Source organism: Oryctolagus cuniculus, chromosome 19 (genome assembly GCF_051225735.1).
Source record: "Oryctolagus cuniculus isolate XC-2025 breed Fujian yellow rabbit chromosome 19, ASM5122573v1, whole genome shotgun sequence".
NCBI classification, from domain to species: domain Eukaryota; kingdom Metazoa; phylum Chordata; class Mammalia; order Lagomorpha; family Leporidae; genus Oryctolagus; species Oryctolagus cuniculus.
The window spans coordinates 2,197,202-2,208,058 of record NC_142885.1 but is presented as its reverse complement, the minus strand read 5'-3'; the positions used below and the strand labels follow the sequence as shown (position 1 = coordinate 2,208,058).

The window sequence follows — 10,857 nt, the reverse complement described above, 5'->3', positions numbered from 1 at the left end:
CACGTTGTCACATTTTCATGTCTGCTATTGACTTGAGTCTTCTCTGTTTTTATTGTCTACCTAAAAATTTGTTCACAAGTGTATTTTTAAAAATATTTATTTCATTTATTTGAAAGAGTTACAGAGAGACAGAGGCAGAGAGGTCTTCTATCTGCTGGTTCACTCCCCAGTTGGCCATAATGGCTGAAGCAGTGCTGATCCAAACCAGGAGCCTCTTCCAGGTCTCCCACGTGGGTAAAGGGGCCCAAGGATTTGGGCCATCTTCCACTGCCTTCCCAGGCCACAGCAGAGAGCCGGGTCAGAAGTGGAGCGGCTAGGACTTGAACCTGCACCCTTACAGGATGCCCGCAATGTAGACTGGGGCTTTAACCTGCTGTGCCACAGCACCAGCCCCCACAACAGTATTTTTTCCTTCATACTACCTGAACTCTTAGTGTAGAGTTACCCTTAGGAGTATAAAGTAAACTAAAAATAGATTTTTGTAAAAATTAATGGAAATAGGAGAGGGAGGAGGAAGAAGGGTTGGAGCGTGGGTGGGAGGGAGGGAAGGATAGGGAATATCACTATGTTCCTAGGTCTGTATATAGGAAATACATGAAACTTGTATACCTTAAATAAAATTTAGCCTCCGAAGCGGTCAGCTGCTTCAAAATGAAGCTGAATACCTCCTTCCCAGCCACTGGCTGCCAGAAACTCATCCAAGTGCACAATGAAAGTAAACTTTGTACTTTCTATGAGAAGCGTATGGCCACAGAAGTTGCTGCCAATGCTCTGGGTGAAGAATGGGAGGGTTATGTGGTCCAGATCAGTGGTGGGAATGACAAACAAGGTTTTCCCATGAAGCAAGGTGTCTTGACCCATGGGCGGGTCCACCTTCTGCTGAATAAGGGGCATTCCTGTTACTGACCAAGGAGAACTGGAGAAAGAAAGCTCAAATCAGTTCGGGGCTGCATTGTTGATGCCAATTTGAGTGTTCTCAACTTGGTCATTGTAAAAAAAAGAGAGAGAGAGAGAGATATTCCTGGATTGACAGATACCACGGTGCCTCGTCGCCTGGGTCCTAAAAGAGCCAGCAGAATTTGTAAGCTTTTCAGTTTCTCTAAAGAAGATGATGTATGCCAGTATGTTGTAAGAAAAGCCCTTAAACAGGGTAAGAAACCTAGGACCAAAGCACCCAAGATTCAGCGTCTAGTTACTCCACGTGAACTGTGACACAGACGCCGGTGAATTGCTCTGAAGAAACAGTGTACTAAGGAGAACAAGGAGGAGGCTGCAGAATATGTTAAACTCTCAGCCAAGAGAATGGAGGAGGCCAAAGAAAAATGCCAGGAACGGATTTCCGGGAGATGTGGGCTGTCTTCTCTGAGAGCGTCTACTGCTAAATCTGAGTCCAGTCAAAACTAAGGTTTAATAACAACAAATGAATAAGATTGTGTTTCAGACCTCAAAAAATAAAAATAAATACAAATTTTGTTCACCTTTTCAAAAAACCTAATCCACTCATTGTTGGGGAATGGGACAGCCTGGCCAGCTGTGCCCCTCCCGACATGTACAAGCACAAGAAGTTTAGTGCTGGGCTTTTTCCATCCTGCCCGTTGCTAACCGCAAGATCCTGTTTTGACTTTAAGCATCCTGTTATTGCATGTTTCCCACATTTACTAAGTTTTGTTTCTTGCTGATTTGGTAACATGTTTTCCATGAATCATATATAAACAGGTGGACGGTGGGAGGGGGATATATAAGAGGGTTGGAGGAGGCGAAGACAGCGGGCGTTCACCACATGTAACCCGAGTCTGCTAAAAAATAAAGTGGAAGCTGAAAAGCCGATAAACGTGTCTGGTGTCTCTGAGGTCTCGCCGGTGTTAACCTATCTGGAAGGTGCATGCCTGCAACTGGTGCCATGACTTGGATCGCTGCGATGCAGAAAGAAGGTAAGAAAAAAAAGTCTATAGACGGGAGTCTAGGGGAAAAAGCCTAGGAATACCGCGGTACAATGGGGAACACACAGTCCACCACGAAAACGCACCTATTGATTAGCCGCCTTTTAAAGGCAACAGGTACGCCTGTAAAGAGTGTAGCTGTGTGCAATTTTACTAGGATACTATATAAAACTTGTCCTTGGTTTGTTGAAGGAGATTTATCACAGGTTTGGTGGAGACGGGTGGGACGTGAATTGCGAAACGCTGGAGTCGAGGAGGGAGTGATCCGCTTGTGGTATCTGATAGATACTGCCTTACGGTCGGAGGATGACCAGGTCGGGGAACTCTTAGATGAAGGCTCTGAACTACTGGAGGAGCTCAGCGAAGACTCCTGTGATAGTAGTGAAAAAGGAGACAATATAGAGGAACAAAGGATGGAAGCAAGCAGAGGAGCCCGACCAAAAGTGAAACATCCACAGACGCTGGAATTGCCTCCACTTTACCCAGAGTTGCCCTTAATGCCCTCCACTCCTCCTTACGAACTGCCCCCTCATCCTATGTGCTGCTGCTGTTTTGCCGGCAATGCTTCAAGTGAGATGAGGCCCATAGTTCTAGAGTCTGGGCCGGAGAAACAGACTAGAAGGCAAATACTTGAAAACAAAAGTGCTCATAATGACGATGAAGCCACTTTTCTTATAAATACTGGGGAATCAACTCCCCACCCACCGCGGCACCCGAAACCAAATTGGGCAGAGTTCTTTAATCCCCATCAGATCTTTCCAGTGACTGAAGACTGCCAAGGAAATCGCGGGTGGACTCCGGTCAACTTTACAGCATTAAAAGAGCTGCAAAAGGCAGTGACTCTCTACGGGCCACATGCTAACTTCACCAAAGCTATCCTAGGAACCTTAGGCACTCAGGGCCTAGTCCCTGAAGATTGGAGAAATGTCTGCAAGGCAGTCCTTTCAGGGGGAGATTATCTCTTATGGTCAGCCGCTTATAGGGAACTAGCTCGTACTCAGGCGGTGCAAAACTGAGCTGATGGACAACCTGCCTGGAATGAGGACATGTTAAACGGAGAGGGAGCATTCCATGCAGAAGTGGTGCAAGCTTGGTGTCCCTGGGAGGTATTACAACAAATAAGAGATATAGCCTTGAGGGCCTGGAAGGTAGTGCCAAAAAAAGGGGAAGTTAAACACAGTCTTACTAAGATAATACAAGGACCGACCGAGCCTTATGCAGATTTTATTAACCGCCTTTATGAAGCTGCGGGCAATCTGTTTGAGTCTCCTGAAGAGGCTGCACCCTTGCTGAGATGACTGGCATATGAAAATGCTAATAAGACTTGTCGCTCCACGCTAAGGCCTTGGCAACATAAGGACATCCCTACCTTTATGAAAATTTGCAGAGATGTCATGGATGATGTTGCCTCTGGGGCTCATGCTGCTATGGCAATGGCTAAGGCCAATAGAGTGAGTGACCACAAATGTTTCGCTTGCGGCCAACCCGGACATGTAAAAAAGGAATGTAGACAACATAAGCCCAACAAACGACAGCCGGGATTATGCCCTAAATGTGGGAAAGGTAATCATTGGGTCAGTGATTGTTATTCTAAGACTGATAAAGCAGGAAACCCCATTCCCCAAGAGTCAAAAAATGGGAGAGGGGCCCCACCACACCGGGGCCCGAAGCAAAATTGGGTGCGCCAGCAATCAAAAAAAGGGGATCAGGATCAGTAAGCTGTTTTGAATTGCGGCCAACAGAGTCTCAAATATTAACTCCAGCTATGGGTCTTCAAATCATTGATGTAGTCCCTACTAAAAATTCTCTTCCCAATACTGGCTTCGGACTAGTGATTGGATGAGCCACCAATTTTCAGCGTGGACTCCAAATTCAGCCAGCAATAGTAACTTTCCCCACATGCTAACCTAAAGTTATCGTTCAAGCCACCTTAGGTGCAGCTATCATAGATAATGACAGACCCCTAGCACAATTACTATGCTGGGAAAAAATTAGAGATCAGAGAGCTAAACAAGGAAGTAATTTTGCAGCACTCTCCTTATCATTGGAAAACAGACCACTTTGGCCTCTTGTCATTCAGGGAAAAACAATACAAGGCTTGTTAGATACTGGGGCTGATGTAAGTATTATAGACGCAGATGACTGGCCTCCCTCCTGGCCAACACAAGAGTCAGAGAATACACTGGTAGGGTTGGGTACTACCCATGCTCCACCTAGGAGTGCCAGCATCCTCACTTGGACCGACAATGAAGGCCATTCTGGACAGATCCAACCATATATCTGTAAGCTGCCAGTTACCCTTTGGGGACGAGACGTCCTACGGGAACTAAGACTTACCTTGACTAATGAAAAGGGAAAACAACAAGGATCGCAGGCTGCGTGGAACATCATGACGCGAATGGGATATAAAGGTGGAGGCCTGGGAGCTAGGGAACAGGGTATTACAACGCCCATTAGTCCAAAAGGAGAAAAGGACAGGCATGGACTGGGTTTCCAGGAGGGGCCACTGCACCGCAGCCAATCCCTGTAACTTGGCTCTCCTCTAAGCCAGTGTGGATTTCGCAGTGGCCCCTTACAGAAGAAAAATTGGCTGCTGTAAAAACCTTAGTAGAGGAACAATTAGGGGCAGGACATCTTCAGCCATCTACTTCTCCTTGGAATACTCCTATCTTTGTGATTAAAAAGAAATCAGGTAAATATCACCTACTTCATGATTTAAGAGCTATAAATAAACAAATGCAACCTATGGGGGCCACCCAACCCGGCCTCCCCATTTTAACCATGCTACCTAGATAATGGAAACTAATAGTAGTTGATATAAAGGATTGTTTTTTCTCTATCCCCCTAGCCAAGGAAGATAGACAACGTTTTGCCTTTACAATTCCCTCTATAAATCATATAGGACCCAATGCTCATTTTGAATGGACGGTATTGCCACAAGGAATGACTAATAGTCCCACATTATGTCAAATATATGTTGCTAAGGCTATTGCACCTGTAAGAAAATTATTTCCACAAATGACAATAGTACACTACATGGGTGATAGTCTATTGGCTGCTCTCAACCAGGAAGAATTAGATAAAGCCTTTTTTGCATTAGAGCAATCCCTAAACAATTATAATCTTATCTTATCCCCTGAAAAGATTCAATGAGTTCTTGCAGTACAATATTTAGGACTATGGATTACCCCTACCACAGTAAAGCCTCTTGATTTTAATATCTCCACTCATCATGTTAAAACCTTAAATGACTTACAAAAATTGTGTGGAAGTTTAAACTGGATTTGGCCTTATTGTAAAATGACTACTAAAGAAATGCGCCCTTTGTTCTGACTTCTGGAAGGCGATGCATGCCTAAATTCACCCAGACAATTTACAAAGGAGGCAAAAGCAGTATTAAAAATTTTTGAACAGCGCCTTAAGAGCACCACTATGCAGCGGTGTGACTCCACTATGCCCTTAAGTATTTTGGTGTTCATGCAAAGTCATTATCCCTATGCTTTACTCTGGCAAGAAGGACCGTTGTTGTCTATATACCCACATAACCATATGCCCAGATCTATTACCTCCTATGCGGAGGCTATGGGAAATTTAGTTTTACAAGCCATCCACCGAGTCATAGAAATTGCAGGGAGAAGACCACAGTCCTGCATTCTTCCGTTAGAATCTGTAGTCATTCAGGAGTGGGCTAAGGAAACTTGGCAATGGTCCCACATCACCATCACCCTTGACATAAGTGTAGATAACCATTATCCCAATCATCCCTTTATTAGATTTTGCAACACGGTACCCTTACACTATTTTAAAAGAGTTTATTCTAATCCCATTCCCAAAGCACCCACAGCTTTTACTGATGGAGCAAAAGGAGCTACCAGGGTGGCTATTTTACAAGGTCAGGTGCATCATGCAGTTACTGCGTCTCCCTCACCTCAACATGCAGAGCTAGCTGTAGTGGCTAAGTTATTAAATATGGTTGAGGGTCCTCTTAATATCGTTTCTGATAGCTTATATGTTGTTAATGCTGTTAAGAGGCTAGGCTCCCCTTCGTTAATATCCAAAAGTTCTACAGTGTTTCCTTATTTTGAGCTTGTTCAGCACGCTTTATTTAGGAGATCAGATCCCATTTTGATCACCCATATTAGCACATACCTCTCTGCCAGGTCCTCTCACTGTGGGAAACGCCCTTGTCGATCAACATTGCCGCTTCCTTTTAGCTTGCACTGCCATGGAACAGGCAACGGAATATCACAAACTTTGGCATGTTAATAGTAAGACCTTAAGTATGAGATTTAATATCCCTATTTGTAAAGCTAAATCTATGTCCAAAATTGTGAAAAATGTGTTATTCATCAGCCTGTTACTATGCCCACTGGAGCTAATCCCCTGGGCCTCATCCATGTCACATTTGGCAAATGGATGTAATGCATATCCCTGCCTTTGGCAAGCTATCCTGTGTCCATGTTACGGTGGATACTTACTCAGGAGTAGTTATGGCTACTGCTGCTGCCAAAGAGTCCGCCTCCCATGTAATGCAACATATGTTGCAATGTTTTGCTCTTGGGGAATTCCTAATATAATAAAAACTGATAATGGACCTGCTTATACTTCTAAGGCTTTTGCTGAGTTTTTAGCAACTTTTCATATTTCTCATTTAACCGGCATCCCATATAACCCTACTGGACAAGCCGTTGTGGAACGCACTAATCTGTATCTGAAAAATTTTGTATTAAAACAAAAAGGGGGAATAGGGGCACTATCCCGTTCCCCTTAAAGACATTCTCAACCTCGTACTTACCATAAATTTTTTAAATAAAAAAACTGATGGTCTCACCCCGGCAGAATGTCATGTAATCTCGGAACAGACCCCCAGTAGTAATAAACCCCATGAACTGACAGAAGCTCAGCCACCCGTTAGAAAAATGATTATGTGGAAAGACCCACAAGATAACAAATAGAAAGGCCCATACCCATTAATAAGACGGGTACGAGGCGCTGTTTGTTTTCTCCCACAGGAAGAAAAAAATCCAATCTGGACTCCAGAAAGACGGACAAGAACAATAGAGTGGCAAGATGATCATGATTCTACTCCTACTAGTAGTGACGCAACTGTCACTGATGATGGCCAAGCTGGATGAGTATTGGGGTCTCTTGAGAGCCCTACCTCTCCTTCTACCTGTTTCTAATTCTTCTAACCTTCTGCCAGTTGTGTATTTGCATAACTCTACCATAGGTGAAAGATTCGGAGTGCCTTACAACAGTCTTGTCAATTCTTCCCATCAGGGCCAGGTTAACTTACCCATCCACCTTTCGGGAGCGCTATGCTTCCATAAGCCTAAGTTTGGTGCAGATCTTTGTGGTTATAATTATAGCGGCTTTCCTACACCATGTATTAATTTGGCCACTTATTCCATGGGAGATGTTATCAACTGGAATGAGTCAGGTAGTTCTTACACAGCCAATATTACAGGGGAACTTATAGCCTTTCGATCTGAGTCGCTACCTCTCAGGTGCCAGGAGTGTCACAGACCATTTGCTCCTTACCCTCCTACCAATCCACTTCCTTCTTGCACTCCTCAGGCACCCCCAATTCTCCAGATGCCTGTCCACCTCTGATTGATTCCCTGTTGCTCCTTAATGTTAATTTCTTTGCACCTTCTTGATTTGCCTTTTCTTTCTTTTTTTTTTTTTTGACAGGCAGAGAGTGGACAGTGAGAGAGAGAGACAGAGAGAAAGGTCTTCCTTTTGCCATTGGTTCACCCTCCAATGGCCGCCGCGGCCAGCATGCTGTGGCCAGTGCACCGCGCTGATCCAAAGGCAGGAGCCAGGTGCTTCTCCTGGTCTCCCATGGGGTGCAGGGCCCAAGCACTTGGGCCATCCTCCACTGCACTCCCTGGCCACAGCAGAGAGCTGGCCTGGAAGATGGGCCACCGGGACAAAATCCAGCGCCCTGTCCGGGACTAGAACCCGGTGTGCTGGCACCGCAAGGTGGAGGATTAGCCTAGTGAGCTGCGGCGCTGGCTATGATTTGCCTTTTCATCACCCAATGAAACCCATGTATCATCCCGTTTGCCTTCAGCCTCCCTTCTTTTGGTGTCGCTGTAATGCTACTAATAATACTTGCACTACAGGAGTTATTTCCTCATGTGTTAAAGGAAAATTAAATGAAGTGGAAACACTGGTGGTTGTGCGGATTCCCATTTGGGTTCCTGTACCAGTTGCGGTGTCTGAGAAGGACTTCTCAATGGCTGTTTGACACAGGAGAGACTTTGGGGTCACCGCAGTCGTCGTTGCAGTAATTGCGGCGTTATCAGCTGGTGTGGCCACTATTGGCATGGCCATGAGCCAAACCTCCACACTGTCCACACTTGATAGCATCACAAGATCTACTGCCCAGGCACTTGATGATATACTGCTATTCAGCTGTTAACTCAATGAATGGATTTATTGCAAGATCAGGCCTGGCTGGCATACCCTGTGTTATTCGATCTACTGCAGTTTGTGTTACCACCTACCTCTGCAACCACTTTTCATTTGCCGCTAATCAGTCCCATCTTTTGGGTAGCATGTTAAATGGTAGTTGGAATCCAATTAAACAATGAGCCGCTATTATAGGGTTGGCTCTTGTGCTTATAACAGGATCAATTATTGTTCGGATCTTGCAAGGGCTGTTCAGGCGTCAGCGTAATACGCAAATGGTGGTTAAATAAGCCATGCTAACATTCAATAACCAGTACCCCATGCAAAATGGACAGATTCAGGTGTGGCTGAATCTGCTGGACCGGTAGTCAAAGACGGGTAAGTTCTGAGAGATCTTCAAGGCAACCTAAGACAGGGCATGAACGCTCCCTCCACACCTCATGTTCATGTGCCAATGACGGGTAAGCCCGATAGATGCTGTTGGTCACCTAAGACAGGCACAGTACCACTCCATTTTGCAAAGCAATAAGGGGGAGATGTCAGGGAATGGGACAGCCTGGCCAGCTGTGCCCCTCCCAACATGTACAAGCACAAGAAGTTTCGTGCTGGGCTTTTTCCACCCTGCCCGTTGCTAACCGCAAGATGCTGTTTTGACTTTAAGCATCCTGTTATTGCATGTTTCCCACATTTACTAAGTTTTGCTTCTTGCTGATTTGGTAACATGTTTTCTGTGAATCATATATAAACAGGTGGACGGTGGGCGGGATATATAAGAGGGTTGGAGGAGGTGAAGACAGTGGGCATTCGCGACATGTAACCCGAGTCTGCTAAAAAATAAAGTGGAAGCTGAAAAGCTGATAAACGCGTCTGGTGTCTCCGAGGTCTCTCTGGCATTAACCTATCTGGAAGGTGCACGCCTGCAACTCATCTTTTTAAAAAAATTTTATTTCATGTTTCAGTTCTGATATTATTTCTGTCTTCTAACTCTGGGATTTTCTTGCTTTTTGCGGTCCTTGAGGTGCATTGTTGTGTTTGTTGCATTTCCATTTCTTAGGCCATCCTCTGCTGCTTTCCCAGGTGCATCAGCAGGGAGCTGGATCAAAAGTGCAGCAGCTGGGATTTGAACTGGCGCCCATATGGGATGCCGGTGCTGCAGGCAGTGGCTTAACTTGCCACACCATGGTACTGGCCCCTCAAGTCCGTTTTTCAAAGTTTGTTCTGATGCGCCCTGACCTCTGCTGCTGCCTGGAGGTGCTCGCAGCCTGAGCCCTGAGGGGCCGTGTGGCGTCCTGGCCAGCCTCGAGCACCCTTGGTGCGGCTTTGGCTCACAGCTAGTTAAATGCCCTTGAACTTGTCCCCCATGTACATAGAAATTATCTAGGCGCTGGTGTTTGTGATGTAGCAGGTAATGCTGCTGCCTGTGATGCCAGCATCCCATATGGGCACCAGTTCAAGTCCTGGCTGCTCCACTTCCAGTCCAGCTCCTTGCTAATGCACCTGGCAAATTAGTGGAGGATGGCACAAGGGTTTGGGCCCCTGCAGCCATGTGAGATCTGGAAGAAGCTCCTGGTTCCTGGCTCTTGACTTTGGTCAGGGCCAGCTTCAGCCATGAGGCCATTTGGGTAGTGAACCAGTGGATAGAAGATCTGCCTCTCTCCCCCTCTCTCCCTGTAACTCTGCCTTTCAAATAAGTAAAAATAAATCTCTAAAAGATTATCAAAAATATGTTGATACTGAGATCACATACAGCATCCTAAGTATATAGCCCCTTAGTCTGAGTCGATGCCACCTACAATAGCATACACAAATTCTGCTCCTGTGTGCCTTGGTCCAATACTGCTTTTCTTGTTATTGATAACATAGTCATGCCTTGTGTGCACAAACTTGCCTGTGTATAATTAATTTTATGTAATTCCCTCTTAAGTGTTATAGGAGTAAAAGGTGGATTCCTGGGGCAGCAATAAGTCACCTCCTGGCGTCTACATCCCACATAGGATTTCCTGGGTTTACATCTGGTCCAGTCCTGATTTCAGCTTCCTCCTGATGTGCACTGTGGGAGACAGCAAGTCTCAAAAGGGCCCAAAACGCAGCCCACAGTTCTTTGTGGGCTCCAGTGTTGGAGTGTGGGTGGGCGTGGATGATACGGGACTTTGCTTGTCATGGAATGGGAGCTGGAAACACATCTGCTTAGAAGCTGACAACCAAGGCACAGAGATGAGCCTGAATCCCATTGTTTCAAGCATGTGGGGGCAAAACCCCCAAGTTATTTCTGGGAATCTGTGCCACCACTGGGAGAAGTACTAGGCTAAGACTGTCGGGGCGTGTGTTTGGGAATTTGTAATTTGCCAGAGGATACAGACATGCAGGCAGTTTACAATAGACCCTTTCCGGGCCATATTCAGGAGTGGGAGATGATTTCCCTCAGATGAGAGTGTGAGTTTTCTACATGAGTGCAGATTTGTGTTAGCCAATATAGTATATCTTCTCCTAGACAAGCCCT

General features: G+C 45.6%; 1 pseudogene; it reads left to right on the top strand.

Moving 5' to 3' along the window:
• The first annotated feature begins 651 nt into the window (after positions 1-651).
• On the top strand, positions 652-1,404 carry LOC127489090 (small ribosomal subunit protein eS6 pseudogene; annotated as a pseudogene).
• The last annotated feature ends 9,453 nt before the right edge of the window (positions 1,405-10,857 follow it).